Source organism: Cervus elaphus, chromosome 11 (assembly GCF_910594005.1).
Source record: "Cervus elaphus chromosome 11, mCerEla1.1, whole genome shotgun sequence".
NCBI classification, from domain to species: Eukaryota; Metazoa; Chordata; class Mammalia; order Artiodactyla; family Cervidae; genus Cervus; species Cervus elaphus.
Window position 1 is genome coordinate 36130276 of NC_057825.1, and position 14946 is coordinate 36145221.

A 14946-nucleotide genomic window follows, 5' to 3' on the forward strand; every position below is an offset into this window, starting at 1 on the left:
AAGGTGACATTATGGTTTAGTTAATTCTACCTAATTTACAACCGGAAATACTGAATTTACCAATATTAACTTCTCTGAGATGATTTTTCCCTCAGACACTAACAACTATAGTTTTAGTGTATATGAACAAATAAAAATGTCATAGCACCAGGTTAACTTTTAGGTGACTGCACCAGGTACCAGGAACATGTTTCTCTCTGCCCTTCCTTTCCTTTGGTGAAAAAAAAAAAAGCAAAAACAAGTAGCAATGTGGAGGATCCAGTCAGATTGGATTGTTTACAGAAAAGTAAGCACACTGTTGACTTGAGATGGGAAACCGCTAATGGGAATGATTTTGTTGTGGGGAGGGGGAAGGTTAACCAGATACAGGTGAGTATACTATATAATGAGTGGCTTACTGAAGTGTGTACAGAGACCATCCTGAAGTGAGTATTCCAGGTTTAAAATTTTTAGTAATTATGTAGTGATTTAAGTTACAATTGTGAGTGGCTACTTTGATACTGGAGGAGAAAATAGCTATACCGTAACTTTTCTAAACTTACATATTCATAAAGGTCATATGGGATGTTTAAATGCGGAGTCCGGGCCCTAGCCTAGGCCTATATCAGTTCACAGGTAATTTTTGATCAGGCAGGATATGAAAACTACCAATTGTGAAATATTCAGAGACATTATGGGGTTCATATTTACAACAGTTAAAAATATCTCACAGTTGAAACAGATCTAGTAATTAACTGCATGTCTGTTTTTAACACTGGCTTTCCAGGAGCGTATAAAACCAAAACTCTTACTTCTGATCTTGGAAAGGTGTGGATTGAGAACAGAGCAAGATTAAAGGGAAAGACTCCTGTTAAGGTAGCAAATTACGATGATGTGACGATATCTGTTATAAAAATGAAGCAGAACGAAGAGGAGAAGTTAGCATGGATACTTATTGTAAATTGGATATGAATTGTATGGCTTCTTTATTTTAAAATATTGGTATCTCCCAAATTGAAACTTCCATATTAAGGCAAAAAATACATACATTTCAAAGCACTATTAAGGGTTCTGTGATCCTGGGCCTCGGTTTACATATTTTTTAAAATCATCTGCATTTTGACCTTTTGGGGGCTTGTTCACAGTGAGTTATGTCTTCATTCCCTCCCATCAAACCGGATTGGTCTCTGAACTGGAGCCAAAAAATCAGATATTTTACCAAACCTCAAAGATAACCTATCTCCTATTACATGAGAATCACTAATCTCAAAGGGTTATCCAAACAAAATAGTCTATAGTTGTGTTACCACCTGGTAAAAGTAGATGTTTATCACAGGGGGCCCACAGACTTAGAAGTATGACTAAGAAAAAAATTATTACAGTTTCCACCTGCTTTTTGAAAACAGTGGCTTTTTAAAATGGTTAAGTACAATAGTTAGATAAACTGATGTGTAAGGAGAGGAAAAGTCTCTGGGAAAGAGTTTCTAGAAAGATCACTGGACTTTAAGGACTGGTCATCAGTGCTGTGATTTATCAGCTATGTGACTTTGGGAAGTATGTGACTTAACCTCTGAACCTTAGTTTTCTCAAGTATGGATTATGAAAACAAGCCCTATCTTAAGTGGTTCTGGTTAGAAAATAGTGAAATACATGGCCTAAAAACTTGTAAAGTATCATGCATATGTTTGGAATAACTGCTACTTGTTTGTTTTCAATAATCCTGAACACTTCAGAACCTTTACCCTAAGTTAAAGAATGACTGGAGTGCTTTCAAAGCTTTATAACTCCTTCCTGGTCTTGATATGTACTGCTAAACCTTTAAGCAAATTAGGGCATGAAATTACTACTTATCAAATGTTACTGTCTTGACCTTTCACCATAAGAAATCTTTTATAATCTGCTACAATAGACACTTTACTTTCAAAAATCGTCAAGCTATTTTTCTTCTACCATGGAACAGAAGGAAGAAAAGATAAACAGTTCATTAAATACAACCTCACTGATAAAAATTTTAAAACCTTCATTTCCCACTTCCACCCTTGACCCTTGTCAGACAACATTACTTTTTGAAGAGTCCTACAAGAATATTCACTAAAATTACACTAGTTACTTTTCAAATCCAACTTTCTTTCTCCAGTGTTTGCCTCAGCCTGTCTCTCACTACTGCTGTGATAAGATTGTGAGAAACCATTTATATACCAAATCATCTCATTTCAATCCTACTCTGACAATATGCACTAAAGATGAACAAGTCGTCTTTCATCCCGATTTCCAGCAAAATACAGAGACAAATTTTGTCTAATTTTAAAAACTTGTATCCAGAGCAAAGCCCGGCTTTGAAAAAGGTATTGACCAGAGGTTTTTAGGGATTGATGCAGTTTGAGATACCCCACTGGGGTGCCCATGAGTCAGGAAGTTGGCTTCAGCTGTCCCCAGAATTTCATTCCTCTTCCACTAACTGTTGAGGCGCCATGGAGTAAGCTGTCAACAACTGGCACACCACCTTTCTCAGCTAATCTGCTGACTACCTGTAGCCCATCCCAGAAAGTGCCGGGCAAGTGGAGGCAACACTATGAAAGCATGAAAATCCATGTGTATTCTCTGCCCCTAACTAAAACCCCTCCCTTCCCCCAGCTTCCAAGCCAACTGGAAGGGGCTCAGAGGCATTTCTGAAAGCTGTCAGTATGCCAAAAAAGAGTCACAAGTATTTCCATCCCTTTCCTAAGAAAGTCTTCGGTCCTGTTTCAGAGTAGTCTCCTTAGAAAATGAGTTTCAAAGATGGGGGGAGGGGTGGGGTATATTTAAGAACTTGAGTAATAAGGTGTAAAATAGTCCAGTGGTCCCGTTGAATAAAAGACGTTAATATAAAATCAGCTGAAATCCATGCTACCAGAAAAGCACCAGTAGGTGGCAGGAGTACACAGGATATTCAGTACTTAAGTGTCAGCCTGACATGCCTTGGGGAAGAGTAACACGAGGCAGTCTGTTACTGTTGTTAATAATCAGCTGAACTGAAGCAAGAAGAGATTTTACTCTGGTGGAGCTGAATTATTGTGTGTGTGAGTGAGGGTTGGGGGGGGGGGGGAGTCAAATGAAATTATATGTGAGAAAATACCCTAGAAACTATGAATTACTATACAAACAATAATATTGTTTCCTGTTTTTGTGTTGATAAGTGATTTTTTTTCTGCCATGTTTCTTTTAGTATCTAAAGTTTTAGCTTACACAACTTCAAATTTTTTTGAACAACTTTCTTTATAATGGCTTTTATTTTGGTGTTGACAACCTGAGGTCATAGGAACGTCACAGTGTGACTTTGAAGTTAGTTAACTTCTTGAAGCTTCATTTCCTCAACTTTATGGAAACTAATTTCCAAAGAACATGTGTGAAAACTGTAAGCCATACAGTATTCTAAAAATAAAATATATTCCTATCAACTGAAGGAGGTTCAATGGGTTATTTAACTAGTGTAGGCTCCAGTTACTAGAAAGTATTTGCTCATTCATTTATCCATATTCAGCAGTATTTGCCTGTTACATGTGTCAGGCAGTATGCTAGTTGTTAGTCAGCAACACCTGGCACCCACTTGCCAGAAGCCTTATGAACGATGTTTGCAAAGCCCAGTAAAAAGCCTCAAAGCCACTCTATCAGTACGGGATGTGTTCTGCTGCAGGAAATGAAGGCATTCAACATAGGGATGCACAAGCTCATAAAGCAGAATAAAAGGCCTTCATTCTTCCAATTGATTAAGTTCTAAGTTTGAAAAGAGAAAACCTCCCATATTAAATGTGAATAACAGAAACCATCCTTCCATGTGCAATGGATTCTGAAATTGGATTAACCTTACATTCTAAAGCTTTGTTTGTCTCCCTTCCAGAAGCAAATGTAAATCAGCATTTTCAGAGCACATGGAGAAAAGAAGGAACACCAGCTTAACCTCTGACAACCATGCCAAGTAGAGGACTTCCATCATAGTGAAAGGCAGGACCAAGGCTCAGAGCCTTTGCACAAGAAACATTGCAGGTAAACTTAAACTGCTCTTCAAATTGGATTGAGGGAGAAGAAAGGTGAAGGTGAAAGAATTGTAAACTCATAGGAACTCTGATTTAGGCGTTATCTGATTAGTAATCTCAAACTCAGATGCCTCTGGATCCCAGATAGCTCATTAAAATAAGGAAAGTGGGCCAGGTATAAGACTACTGAACGGGGTGGTACTACTGAAGGCAGTGAAGAGCAGGTGCATACCCCACTTACAGACAGATGTTTGGTTTAAGTCACCTTAGACAGAGTAGCTGGCCAAACACAGCTTATCCTTTGTACCTGCAGAGCTTCTGCTTACATCCTTCAGCCTAGTCCATCCTCTCACTTTAAACATTTGGAAACTAGGGCCAGGAGAGGTGAAGTGACTAAGGCACATTCTCATTGTCAGTAGCAGAGAGATTTTGTTTAAGATGAGGCATGTCAGCACAACAGAGCACCACAGAAGGAGCTAGAGGTTGGGTGTATTATTAACAGGAGGAGCCTTGGGAGGCAGACTGCCTAAGAGCCAGGACTCCGTGGCCAGAGGGCCTGTGCTAGAATCCCAGTTCTAACACTTAAGAACTGTGTGCCCTGAGCAAGTTTCTTAACCTTTTTGTGCCTTGGCTTCTCTGTCTCTAAAAAGGGGGTAGTAATGGTACTGATTCCATAGAGCTGTGCTGAGGATAAAGTGAGGTAATATGTGGAAAGTGCTTACACCTGTGACTGGTGTATCATCACCTCCATTTGTATGGAGGTGATTAAGTATCATCAGCTCCATTTGCAGGTGAGGAAACACCTGCTAACAGGTCAAGGTCACACAGCTTTACTAGAGGTCAAAAATCTGCATGCACACAAATGGGCATACACACACACACATGAAGCTGGCATGGATCTCTCTCTCAGGCATACTGATTCCAGAACCTGACCTCCTGAGCCTCACATCTGCAATGACCAAGGAGAAGGAGAGCAAAAGCTGGGGCGAGAGCAGAGGCCAGAGCTCAGTGGCCAGTTGGATTGTTCTATTTTTCAGGAGTAATGTAGGCTTCCAGAAAAGCAAGCACAGGGATGATGCAGTTAACATACATCAGTGTTTCTTAGACTTCAGCACATGTTAATATTAGAACTAACTGCAGGATGTGTGAAGACACAGAGCTCTGACATCGTGCACAGAGTTTCCGAGTCAGCAGGTCTGGGATGGGGCCCAAGAATTTGCACTTCTAACAAGTTCCCAGTAATGCTGAAGAAGCTGAAGTTGAATGGTTCTATGAAGATCTACAAGACCTTCTAGAACTAACATCCAAAACAGATGTCCTTTTCATTATAGGGGACTGGAATGCAAAAGTAGGAAATCTACTCCAGGAAGAACTACCTGGAGTAACAGGCAAGTTTGGCCTTGGAGTACAAAATGAAGCAGGGCAAAGGCAAACAGAATTTTGCCAAGAGAACACACTGGTCACAGCAAACACCCTCTTCCAAAAACATGAGAGAAGACTCTACATATGACCAGATGGTCAATACCAAGATCAGATTGATTATATTCTTTGTAGCCAAAGATGGAGAAGCTATATACAGTCAGCAAAAACAAGACCCAGAGCTGACTGTGGTTCAGATTGTGAACTCCTTATTGCCAAATTCAGACTTGAATTGAAGAAAGTAGGGAAAACCACTTGGAGAAGGAATGGCAACCCACTCCAGTACGCTTGCCTGGAAAATTCCATGGACGGAGGAGCCTGGTAGGCTACATAGTCCATGGGGTCGCAAAGAGTCCCACACAACTGAGTGACTTCACTTTCACTTTTCACTTTCATGCATGGAGAAGGAAATGGCAACCCACTCCAGTGTTCTTGCCTGGAGAATCCCAGGGACGGGGGAGCCTGGTGGGCTGCCGCCTATGGGGTCACACAGAGTTGGACTTGACTGAAGCGACTTAGCAGCAGCAGCAGCAGCAGCAGCGGAAAACCACTAGACCATTCAGGTATGACCTAAATCAAATCTCTTACAATTATACAGTGGAAGTGATAAATAGATTAAAAGGATTAGATCTGATACAGTGCCTGAAGAACTACGGACGGAAGTTTGTGACATTGTACAGGAAGCAGGGATCAAGACCATCCCCAAGAAAAAGAAATGCAAAAATGCAAAATGGTTGTCTGAGGAGGCCTTACAAATAGCTGAGAAAAGAAGAGACACTAAAGGTAAAAGAGAAAAGGAAATATATAACCATCTGAAGGCAGAGTTCCAAAAAATAGCAAGGAGAGATAAGAAAGTCTTCCTCAATGATCAGTGCAAAGAAATAGAGGAAAACAATAGAATGGGAAAGACTAGAGATCTCTTCAAAAAAATTAGAGGAACCAAGGGAACATTTCATGCAAAGATGGTCACAATAAAGGACAAAAATGATATGGACCTGACAGAAGCAGAAGATATTAAGAAGAGTTGGCAAGAATACACAGAAGAACTGTACAAAAAAGATCTTCATGACCCAGATAACCACGACGGTGTGATCACTCACCTAAAGCCAGACATCCTGGAATGTGAAGTCAAGTGGGCCTTAGGAAGATTCACTATGAACAAAGCTTGTGGAGGTGATGGAATTCCAGTTGAGCTATTTCAAATCCTAGGAGATGATGCTGTGAAAGTGCTGCACTCAATATGCCAGCAAATTTGGAAAACTCAGCAGTGGCCATAGGACTGGAAAAGGTCAGTTTTCATTTCAATCCCAAAGAAAGGCAATGCCAAAGAATGTTCAAACTACCGTACAATTGCACTCATCTCACCTGCTAGCAAAGTAATGCTCAAAATTCTCCAAGCCAAACTTCAACAGTATGTGAACCGTGAAGTTCCAGATGTTCAAGCTGGATTTAGACAAAGCAGAGGAACCAGAGATCAAATTGCCAGTGTCCGCTAGATCATAGAAAAAGCAAGAGCATTCCAGGAAAAAACTTCTACTTCAGAGGCCAAAGCCTTTGACTGTGTGGATCACAACAAATTGTGGAAAATTCTTAAAGAGATGGGAATACCAGACCACCTGACCTGCCTCCTGCAAAATCTGTATGCAGGTCAAGAAGCAACAGTTAGAACTGGACATAGAACAATGGACTGGTTCCAAATTGGGAAAGGAGTACGTCAAGGCTGTATATTGTCACCCTGCTTATTTAACTTATATGCAGGTACATCATGTGAAATGGCAGGCCGGATGAAGCACAAGCTGGAATCAAGATTGCCGGGAGAAATATCAATAATCTCAGATATGCAGATGGCACCACCCTTATGGCAGAAAGTGAAGAAGAACTAAAGAGCCTCTTGATAAAAGTGAAAGAGGAGAGTGAAAAAGTTGGCTTGAAGCTCAACATTCAGAAAACTAAGATCATGGCATCTGGTCCCATCACTTCATGGCAAATAGATGGGGAAACGATGGAAACAGTGAGATACTTTATTTTTTTGGACTCCAAAATCACTGCAGATGGTGACTACAGCCATGAAATTAAAAGAAATGAAAAGATGCATGCAGTAATTGCAGTGCGTATGCTCTGGTTGTTATGTATTATTTGCATACACCCTAGCACATGGTGGGTGTTTGTTGTAGCCAGCCTCCAAGATGACACCAGGGATCCTCACCTTCGGGAATTCATACCTTCATGTAGTTTACTCCCATACTGAATCACAGCGAGTTGATGTGAATATTGTGCAAGTGACAGTGTTTGACTTCCAGGGCCAAGTCATAAAAGCCATCTGAGCTTCCACTTCAGCTTCTTGAGTCACTCGCTCTGGGGTAAGTCAGTCTCCTTGTTGTGAGATCAGGCAAGCAGCTCTGGAGAGGTCCCAGCGGAGAGGTGCTGAGGCTCCCTGCCAACAACCAGCACTAACTTGCCAGGCATGTGAATGTACCACCTCAGAAGTGAGTCCCTGAGTTGCTTGCTGACATCTCATGACAGCCTCTTGGGAGACCCAGAGCTAGAAGTGCCCAGCCAAACAAAATTCCTGACTCATAGAAATAGCATTGTAGTTTTAAACCACTCATTAGTTCTGCAGCAATAGTTACCTAATACAGGGCTTTAAAGGAAAAAAAAAAAAAGTCAGTCTCCGCTCCCAAATGAGAAACTCATTGGTGTTTCTGACTGCAAATCCTTTCAGCCTACCATAGGACCAGCAGGGGGCACCACTAGACCATCTTCTTATCTGGCTATGTGGGCTTTTTTTTTTTTTTTCCTCCTCAAGCAGTGGGCACACCAAAGTGGGCCAGAGGAAATGCCAGACCTCCCAGGAAGCATGCCAGCTATCTTAGGCCCCTGCTCCTTGTGGGATGGAGCTGATGGTGGTCCCTGGGGAATAGCCAGCCCCAAGAATCAGCTCAGAGCAGACCCCCTTGCCCCTGTAGCTAGGAAGCCCAGAGAAGAGCTCAGAATCCTGCTCCCTAGCTTTAAAGCAAGTCCTGGGCAGGCTTTAATACAGCTCCTCAGTGGCCAGAGAAGCTCCGGCCCTTGGACTTGAGCAAAGACCCTGATCAGGGTTGCTCTGACCATGAGGCTTCTTTTGGGGAAATGTTTGTAGTCTTATCCAAGTGACTCATTTGCCCTTGAGAAGAAAGGACCAAAGAGAGCCTACCCTAAGTGATAGACCTCACTCCCTCTACTGTGCTGGTGCACCCCAGCCCCCCAACCCTGCCGGTGAGCACCCTTGTGGTGGCCTCATGGTTAGCCAGTGAGAAAGTCCTGCTACAGGAAGGCAGTTGACACCGTCCTTGTGCCGGAGGCTTTGGGACCCCTCAGCATGTACTAGCAACTAAACCACCACATCACATACTTGCAGACCCAGGCCCAGCCTCAGGGAGTAAGGAACTGTCAATTGGGTCTGCCCCAGCCATAGAAGAGCTGGGAAGCCAAGGACCACACAGCCAGCTAACCCAAGAGAGAGCCACCCAGCAAGCTGGAGACAGCTGGGGTCACAATGCAGGTCCCTAGTTCCTTCTCGGAGGTGAGAGGTGGGTGAGACAGCTAAGCCCACCTCCCTGCTCTCTTCTGTCCTCAAGAAAGAGCAGAGAGCCCTGCTGTCCCTCTTCTCCTCTGAGGCTGAAACCCCGGGTATCAAAGATCTTCCCACATCTTCTGCTATATCTCCCCAGCCCTGGAGAGGCAGAGCTTTGTGGGGGAGGGTAGAAAGAGCTAGAACATATCCTAGATGATTCACCTCATTCCTTGTTAGTGATGGGGTCAAGGTTGGGGCTGGGGATGGGAAGTCATCCATCTGAGGGGGTGAGAGGGTGAAGATTCGTGTACCGGGAGTTGGCAGATCCCTGATACCTACTTCACTTGCCCTTAGAACTTGTTAGGAGGCAGAACTACCCTCCTGGGGGCTTATGAAAATATAGGGAAGGCATTTTTTTCCTCTGATGTAGTGTGCTTAAGCATCTATACATTGAACTACATACATATAAGTAATATTACCTGTTGCTTTTTATTTCTCCTTTTTATTGCAGAGTATTATTTTGAATTCTTTGAAATTATGCACATAGATAGGTTTTAATAATTACGAGTTTCAACACTGCAAAGAGGCACATAATCGTTTATGTGTCAGCTTGACAGGGCTAAGGGATGCCTAGGATAGCTGGTAGTTAGCTGGTTTCTGGTGGTGTCTGTGAGAATGTTTCTGGAAGAGATTAGCATTTGAATCAGTAGGTCAGTAGACTGAGCAAAGAAGATCTACCCTCACCAATGTGGACAGGCACCGTGCAATCTCTTATGGGCTTGGATAGACCAAAAAAAGTGAAGGAAGGGCAATTTCCTCTCTCTCCTTGAGCTAGGACATCCATCTTCTGTCCCCAGACATCAGTGCTCCCAGTTCTCAGGCCTTCAGACCTGGACGGTTATCCCACCAGCTGCTCTGGCTCTCCAGATCAACCTCCATAATCACATGAGCCAGTTCCCATAATAAAGAGGAGTCTTGTGTATCTATATATATCCTATTGGTTCTGTTTCTCTGGAGAACCTTGGCTAATACAAAGCATTAAAATGGTTATTATAAATGGGTATGTTTGTGTAGAGAAGCACTGCTACAGAGCCTTAACTCGTCCCTTGACAGTTCGGTTCTATAATAGGCACCCATTTCTTAGGCTCCAAAACGATGCTCTCATTTAGCCTTATGAAGTTCTGATTAGAAAAAGTAGAGATAGGGAACTTCCCTGGAGGCCCAGTAGTTAAGTTAAGTAGTTAAGACTCCATGCTCCCAATGAAGGGGCCACAGATTCCATCCCTGGTCTGGGAACTAAGATCCATCATGGCACAGCCTAATAAATAAAAATAAAACAACAATAAAATGTCATAAAAGGGGGAGAGCAGAAAATGCAAGTGGATACTTAAATGTTAAAAGAAAGAAAAGGTAGAGATAGTACTTTAACCTTTAGCCACATTTTGAGCGTATCCTTGTATCAACCCCATTGTCAAGACATTGTGATAGCTATTCCTTATTAGTTGTCTACTAGGTTTAGGAGGGCTTCCCTGGTGGCTCACTGGTGAAGAATCAATCCGCCTGCCAAGCAGGAGATGTAGGTTCGATCCCTGGGTCAGGAAGAACTCCTGGAAAAGGAAATGGCAGCCCACTTCAGTATTCTTGCCTGGACAATCCCATAGACAGAGGAGCCTCGCAGGCTACAATCTATGGTGTCACAAGAGAGTCGGACATGATTTATCAACTAAACACTAACAACATGTATGGAGGGTCTTCCTTAGTAGCTCAGACGGTTAAAAATCTACCTGCAATGCAGAAGACCCAGGTTTGATTTCTGGGTCAGGAAGACCCCCTGGAGGAGGAAATGGCAACCTACTCCACTATTCTTGCCTGGAGAATTCCATGGACAGGAGCCTGGCAGACTACAGTCCATGGGGTCACAAAGTGTCAGACACGACTAAGTGACTAACAAACACACAGGTTTGCTGCAGGTGCCTTCATTCTGCAGGTCAGAGAGGTAAAATGACTTGCCCCAGGAAGCTCAGATAGTAAGTAATAGAAGAGATCATCCTGCTTGATCTGAAGGCCATGTTTTTCACAGTGTGCCCTGGTGCTTCTAAGAGCAAAGTTGCACTTGACAGGTGCTATAGGCTGCATGTTTGCACCCCTACAAAATTCATATGTGAAACCTAATCCCCAACATGATGGTATTAGGAGGTAAGGCCTTTGGGATGAACACAGGTCATGAGACAGGAGCCCACATGAATGGGATTAGTATCCTTTAACAGAAATCCCAGAGAGCTCCCTTGCCCCTTTCTCCTTCCCCCTTGTGAAGACACAGCAAGAAGGCAGCCACCTATGAGCCAGAGGCAAGCTCTCCCTTAGACACCAAATCTGCTGGCTCCTCCAGGTTCCAGAACTCTGAGAAATAAATTTTTATTGTTTAAGCTACAAACTCTATGATATTCTTATTATAGCAACCCAAATGGACTAAGACACCAGGTTCCCACTTGTTTGGGGCAGCCCACAGTTGACAAGAAGTCCGATTCTGTAGTTATTGTCACAAAGTGTCCCAAATCTGACCTCCATCCTGTATGTTGCTCTGGGACCCTCACCCTTCCAGATCTCAGTCCCAGTGGTGAGAGAAACTCCAGTCCCTGGACAGATCTGTGATTAGATGACTGAACTCACTCTCTACCCAGTGAGTCGCTTTCCCTCTCCAGGTATACCATGTTATTATTGTGCAAGAGCATATGTTTTAATATTTAATAGAGTTAATCATGTTCATTCCTATTGTTTTTCAGAATTTTCCTGTCACATAGCTGGCACTCAGTAAATTTTTTAAAATGTTTACTTTATATTGGAATATAGTTGATTTATGATGTGTTAGTTTCAGGGGTACAACAAAGTAATTCAGTTATACACATACTTATATCTATTCTCTTTCAGATTCTTGCCCCATATGTGTTATTACAGAGTATTGAGTAGAGTTCCTTGTGCTATACAATAGGCTCTTGTTCATTATCTCTCTCTCTTTTTTTTTCATTATCTCTTTTACATGTAGGAGTGTGTTGATGTTAATCCCAACCTCCTAATTTATCCCTCCACCACAACTTTCTCGTTTGGTAGCCATGAAATTGTTTTCTAAGTCTGTGAGTCTGTTTCTGTTTTGTAAAAAGTTAATTTGTATGATTTTTTACATTCCACATATAAGTGATACCATATGATATTTGTCTTTCTCTAACTTACTTCACTTAGTACAATAATCCCTAGGTCCATCCATGTTGCAATGGCATTATTTCATTCTTTTTATGGCTGGGTAATATTCCATTGTCTGTATGTACCACATCTTTATCCATCCATCAGTCAGTGGACATTTAGGTTGCTCTCATGTCTTGGCCTTTGTACATACTGCTGCAATGAGCATAGGGGTGCGTGTATCTCTTTTGAACTATAGTTTTCTCTGGATATATGCCCAGGAGTGGGGTTGTTGGATTGTATGGTTGTTCTATCTTTAGTTTTTTAAGGAATCTCCACACTATTCTCCCTAGTGGCTGTACCAGTTTACATTCCCACCAATAGTGTAGGAGGGCTCACTTTTCTCCACATCCTCTCTAGCATTTATTATTTGTAGACTTTTTGATGATGGCCATTCTGACTGACGTGGGGTAATAATACATCATTATAATTTGTATTTGCATTTCTCTAATAATTAATGATGTTAAGCATCTTTTCATGTGAATAATTTTACAAATGAATGCTTCAAAGAGCTTATGGTCATGGTGGCATGATAAACTAAATAGATAAAAAGAGATGGTGCCATAGGAATATATTCATTCAATAAATGATTAAACAGCTGTTACATGTAAGGCACTGTGCCAAGTGCAGCGGAAGATCCTAGAGTAAATAAACAACAGATAGCCCCCTCAGTTACATACATAAAGTACTGGGCTTCATCTCCACTTTCAAGGCACACAGAATGAAGTGGAAACCTGGGCCATCCAGCTAGATGAGGTCTATAGAAACTGAAGCTCAGTAAATACAATTCTAGGTTGTTATTCAAGTAGAAGTGCACAGTAGTGTGCAAAATGGACAGTGTCCTGAAACCATGGAGAAGTTGAGATGGCACCTTCTGGCCTAAGGGAGAAAGTGGGAAGCTGTGAGAATCAGAGTGGTAGACTCCGAGGAGAAGCTGAACACACGTTTTTAGAAAAATGATCCAAAAAGGAACTCCTGAGGTTATCTACATCAGGTCAATGACTGCCTTGACTCCAGGGACACCCACCTTTCCAATCCCTAGTTTCATCAGGGTACTCTTACCGGCAATAGGTTAAGAGCAAAGACAATCAGCAGAGGCTCCATCAACCTGTGCTGAAAGGGATCCCCAAAGAAAAGTGCTTAGAAAACCATATGTGTCCCCGCTATGTGAACAGTCTATCAGAAATGCATGCCTCCTTACAAAGAAACAAGCTACTCCCAACAGATCGGAATAGCTTTGTGAACTTCTGTGCAGTCAGGAAATTGATTTTCTGTTCTCTCTTGACTCCCTCTGGACAGTGGAACTCAGTTATTGAACTTTACTTCCTGGTCTCCCAGTAACCCTATTTGGTGACATTAGAATTAGGAGTTTAATTCAATGTAGTACAAAGCCCAATGAGATTAACTTTATGGTTTCAAGACCTCTGCTTGGAAACAGAATCCTACGTTCTCTATTCCTCTTCCAAAAATTGCCAAAAAGGTGGCGGGGGGGGTGGGGGGAGGTGGAGTAGGGGTAGGTGGAGTCAGGGGATGGAGGGTTGGGTAGGGGTAGGCGGAGTGGGGAGGTGGGGGAACCAGCCTGGGGTGCGGCATGGCTCTCCTGGGTGCTATGCCCCACTACACCCTGAACCTTTGAACCTTTTCAGAGCCAGATAGCTACAAGCCAATTCTGTGAAGCTTGACTGGCACCTGTCTTTCAAAAAAATAGAGTGACTACTAGATTTCTTTTCCATGGTATATAAAAATAAAGTGACAAACTGAGCCAAAAGATAAATAGCTGACATCTTCAGGCACCCAAGTGGGATGCAATCTACATGTGGTATTTAATATGATCCTTACCCTCGGCCCTCTTCGTGGGCATATGACCCACATGGTCCACAGGGCCCCACTCTTAGGAGGGCCCCTGCACTTGGCTTAGTGCTCTGCTGTGGTTGCTATCACGAGAGTCTTAATAACTTTTGAGCAAGGGATTTTCCCTTAGCACAGGACCCTGCAAATTATATAACCAGTTCTATCTTCACCGTAACTCAGTTTGGTAGGCATTATTGATCTCAGGGAAACAAATGTTCAGAGTGGGCTCAGTAACTCACCCAAGGTCAGATGGGAAATGGAAGAGCGGGGATTTGAAGTCAGGTCCCTGCTACCAACACCAAATCATTGCTCTGTTGATTCAGTGATGGACTTGGTTGTCTAATTCAAGTCCCTTGGACTTGGTTGTCTAATTCAAGTCGGCCCATCTCTCTGAATTAGGATATTAATTCTGGACCCTACAGGTTAAAGTGCATTATCAGGTGGGTTTAGCCCTTAATCATCAAGATAGTTACTTTAGAACTCTTATTAGTTCTGTACATAGTGTTTATTTTCTAACAAAATGTTTTCCAGCACAGTGTGACACATTTTGTCTTTGAAGCCTAGGCAGTCTTTTTATCCTCATACACTTTTAAAATGGCATTACAGATGTCGACAGGAAGAACATTTGCTCTATAACAAAATTACATTTCTTTCTAAGATGTAGTGATTTAATAATTAAAACAATATCCATGAAATATAAATACAAGGTATTCATAAATAAATTAAATTAGATTATGGCTGCTAAGAGCCAATTATCATGTGAAATATCTCTGATGGTTGAAATAATAAGAGAGCAGAATATTAATTCTGACAGTCTCTATAGGCCATGGTTATAAATGGCTAGAATGGTCTAATAGGTTATGGAGTTTTATTGAGATTTGAGACAGCTCTTAA